Raw genomic sequence first — 4838 nt, 5'->3', positions numbered from 1 at the left:
TTCAGTATGCACAGTCACGTGGCACCGCGGAAGAACGACGCGGCTGTCAGCCAATGACGCGGCCAGGACAGGCAAGGGTGCTGCCCCCTGGCCGCTTTCCTCCTTGCGATTGGCTGCCCTGTACAGAAGGAGCCACGCGTCCCTTACGGAGATTCCTCCTGACCTTTGCACGGCGATGAATCATCTTCGAAGTAGGCAGATTGCTGGTTCTCTGCCTTAGCCCCGAGGGTATTGCGAGGAATCAGTATCAAGGGAAACGCGGAAATGATCTAACGAGAGCTGTAAACTGCTCTTTGTTTGCGAGGGGTATCGTCTTCATCTTCGATTCCTTAGGACCCGCGTTCCCACCCACCCTCCTTTATTGATAGATAAATGGAGGCCCTGAATGGGAAAAGGTCTGCTAGAAAGTTAGAGGGGCTCTTGCCCCAGTGTAACTTACTTTCCACCAAAGTTCCCAATAGCCAGAGGCTCTTTTTAAGATGTAAAAGAAAAAATAAATATGAAATGCAATTCCAATCCTCGTTTAAAATCCTCAGTGGCTTTCCCTGACATTTACAGATAATATCAAATTTCTCCCTATGCCCCCGAAGCCCTGAATGCTCTGGGCCCCGGCCCATTACGCCTCACGCTCCTCACGTGGCATCTCTCCCTCCCTCAGCCCTCTCCTACCCATCCTGGCCTCCTTTGCTTGCCAAGCTTGTTCTCTTTCCGGACCTGAACACTTGTTCCAGTACCTGGTTTCTACTTGTCTCTCAGGTCTCAGGCTAAACCCCCAACCGCCCTTTCCTCAGCGACTTCCTGCTAGTCACTTCCTAGCAGGTAGTCTTGATTTAATTATCTGCCACGAACTGGGCACTATCCGATATAGAGTATATGTTAATTTGTTCACTTTTCCTCTTGTACTGCCTGCAGAGGCCCACAGATGACGATAGGGTAGATGGGAGTGGAAGAGAACCGATGAAGGAAGCAGCATGGTTAACTTCCTTTTCTTCCCTTTCCCATGAACTTCTTCACAGTCGTTTAAGGAACTCCCTTTCTTAACCTGAGATGAGCCTCAGATTCTGTCACCCACCAGATTCAGAACTTCCAAAGTCACAAGCCATATCAGAATCAGAACACTTGGGTTCTAATCCTGGTGCTGTCCCTTACCTCTGGGGACAAATCACTTAATTGATGTTCTCACCTTTCCAAGGGTAATTAATGGCCCCACACTCAGAGTCCTGGAGGGGATCAAGTAAAACAATGGGTGTTAAAGTACTTTGTCAACTCCCTATAAGCTGCAAAACAAGCAGAATGACAACAGTTGACAGTTTCTGGATATTTATCTCTGGATGCACAAAACTTCACATTTATTATATTAAGCCTCACAGAAGGTTTTGAGGAGGTGCTATATTGTGAATCTCCCTTTATAGGTGAGGAAATGAGACTCAGAGATGTTAGGTGACTTGTCCAAGTTAATAAATGACAATAGCATGATTTTAACCCAGTTACATCTGCCTGCAAAGCCCACTGTTAACCTCTACACTCCCTGTGTTAGTCAAATGTAAGAATCTATCCCCATCCTTGCATGTAACAGACACCACTAAAGACTGGCTTAATTTAATAATGGCTATCATTTTCTCTCTCTTATTCCATACATTCTGATCTACTTTACAGATGAGGAAACTGCATCTTGGAATATTGTCACTTAACAAGGCCACTCAACTGACAAGTAGTGGATTTTGAGGTGGGACAGAGACGGGTTTTCTTACTCGTAGGTGTCAGTCATTGGTGCCTCTCTCCCTCCCAATTCAGCATCCCAGGCTGCTATTTAATGTTGTGGTCCCCCACCTTCCCACATACATATCCCCAGGGACCTCATAGAGCTAGATTTTGGTCTGCCACTCCTACCTTACCTTCATCATGCTCCAGTTCTCTGCAGCAGGAACCTAAGGTGTGAAACAGATAGCCAAATCCCTGCTAATGGAGAGCTGGCTAAATAATAATCTGCTTTTCCTCAATAACAGTACGTCAGCTGCCAGCCAGCCAGAACCCAGATCTCTTCACCCCTCCCAACTAAGCCTGGGCATTTTCCCTCCTGTTGGTCTCAGGGTTCACAGAGGTGACTGGCAGCTGGAGGGTTACATACTGTAGCCATTACTCTGTCCCAAACTGCTTTCCAAAGAGTAACTAATGATGTGTTAACTAGGGATGTTATGGGCCAGCAAAGAAGTCATCTCAGGTTAGAGACCACTTCAGAATTCACTTCCTCAGCCCTTCCTGACTACCCACTCTTCCCAGGAAGGACAGGTCACCTCCTCTGAGACCCCATTATTGAGTGGACTGTTCCAATTTGCTATTTGGGATTCATTTCCGCTGCTATAGCTAGTTTTTAACTTAACTTGATTTTTGGGACTTCCCTGGCGGTCCAGTGGTTAAGACTCCATGCTACCAAAGAAGGGGGTGCGGGTTCGATCCCTGGTCAGGGAACTAAGATCCCATAACCCACATGCCATGTAATATGGCCGAAAAAAAAAAAAATTGATTTTTCTTAGAAATAGGTAACATGTGCAAGTAAACAAATTCAAAATATCAAAGAGTTTACAATTAAAAGTAACTCTCCCTCCCATACTATCCATTCTTACCCGAGCATCCCTTTCTGGAGGCAAACACAGCACCAGTTTCCTGTGTTGCCTTCCGGGTTAGTCTGTACCAGCAGTTCTCAACTCTGCTGCACATCAGAATCTCTTGGGGAAGTTTTAAAAGATAAATATATTTTGGTCTCATCCCCAGATATTATGACTGAATTGGTATAGAGTGGGCTCAGGCATTGATATGTTTTAAAAGCCCTCCAGAAGATTCTAAGGTAACCTACGGCTGACAAACCAGTGATCTATGCATGTACAAGACTCCCCGAATCAATCAATCTTTCTCTCTCTCTCTCTCTCTCTCTCTCTCTCTCATATATATGCTTTTTAAAAAAAATAAAATGGGCATTCAATATATCCTATTCTATACTCTTAAAAATTAATAATATGAAACCTTAAAAATTGTTCCATCTGAGTGCATAAAGAGCTTCTTTATGGCTATCTACTGCTAAGTAACAAATCACTCCAAAACTTAGTGGCTTAAAACAACAATAAGCATTTTGTTATTTCTCATGTTATAATAATCATTTTGTTATTAGAAATTTCGTAAGAGCTTTAATTAATTAAAAAAAAAAACAAATAGTGCTTTGAACAATTGTAGGTATTTTTTCTCTGCCCCCTCTCCCCCAATTCCTAAAGGGGGCTTGGCCCTTCATTTTTATTTATTTATTTTTTAATCTATTTATTTATTTATTTTTGGCTGCGTTGGGTCTTCGTTGCTGCGCAAGGGCTTTCTCTAGTTGCGGTGAGCGGGGGCTACTCTTTGTTGCGGTGCACAGGATTCTCACTGCAGTGGCTTCTCTTGCTGTGGAGCACGGGCTCTAGGGGCGCGGGCTTCTGTAGTTGTGGCTTGTGGGCTCTAGAGCGCAGGCTTAGTAGTTGTGGCAAATGGGCTTAGTTGCTCCGCGGCATGTGGGATCTTCCCGGACCAGGGCTCAAACCTGTGTCCCCTGCATTGGCAGATGGATTCTTAACCACTGCACCACCAGGGAAGTCCTTGGCTTGGCCCTTCTTCATCACTTGCCTCTCAGGGCTGCTCTGTGACAGGGCAGGAAGTAACTATTCTCAGACTCAAGAAGAGATCCCCTCTTCCTTTTGGCCTTTGAGGGAAATTAGACTGAATTGTCCCAGAGAGGGAAAGAAGGAGGGCCAGGAGTCAGGAGGAAAGGAGATTGTTGAACGCTTCCCCCATGAGGGCTAGGCTTTGCAAAATCTTTGAGTGGCAAGGACCTGGGCCTCTTCCTGCCCTGGAGATGTGGGAGGGTTTGCCACATGGGTGACTGTTGGTGGCTCTGGGAGCCTGGAGCCACAGCAAGAACCTTGGAACCCTGGCAACGAGCAGGACTGTTTCAGGGGCCTCACCAGCTTGGACGAGGGGCACATTTGTGGTAGTAGGATGGATCAAATAAAGGTTACAGGGCTTTTCTCCGGCTGGACTGAGTTAGACCAACAGGTCTTCACGTGACCCTGGGGCGGGGCAGTGGTCACAGTAATTACTGAGATTGGATATCCTGCCAGCACTGTGGGATGGGGGCTTGGAACATATAAAATTTGATTTGGAGAAAGAAAAGAAATGTGACTCTGACACCTGGGGTGAAGAAGTACAAGTTACCCTTGCTATAATATTTAGGTACAGAAAGTGATCTGTTAGTTGACGTTTCATGGCGATCACAAGCCCTGGCATCCCAGATTTGTTCTTTCAGGATTATGAGCTAGGTGCTGTGGGAAATGGCCATTCAAAATGGAACATGACCTTTGTGCTAAAATATTGACTTCTCAATATTTCTTTACTTAAACTCTTATATCTTTTGGATAGCCAGGACATCATCTTAAAAGATTAGTAGTTTAAGTTGTTCTTTCTGGCCATGTTTTTTGTTAAGAAGATAAGAAAATAAGCAAGTGTACAAAGATTTAACAAATGTTCATTAAGAATATCAAAAAAATAAATAAATAAAAGCAGCCTAAATAGCCAACAGTCAGAAATATATTAAATAAATTATGGTTACAGCCACCCAATGGAAGTCTATGAGGCCATTAAAAATCATGTGGTAATGGAATATTTAATAGCACAGAAAGATATTTACATATATTGTTGAACAAACAAAATATATATTGCGCAACCACAGTTTTGCTTTAAAAATTATATTTATATGATTGGGAAAGAAGAATATATATCAAAATGTTTCTCTGGATGGTAACTGTTATGTGCTT

This window comes from Stenella coeruleoalba, assembly GCF_951394435.1.
Source record: "Stenella coeruleoalba genome assembly, chromosome: 3".
Classification (NCBI taxonomy): domain Eukaryota; kingdom Metazoa; phylum Chordata; class Mammalia; order Artiodactyla; family Delphinidae; genus Stenella; species Stenella coeruleoalba.
Note: the sequence above shows the minus strand (reverse complement) of the source record.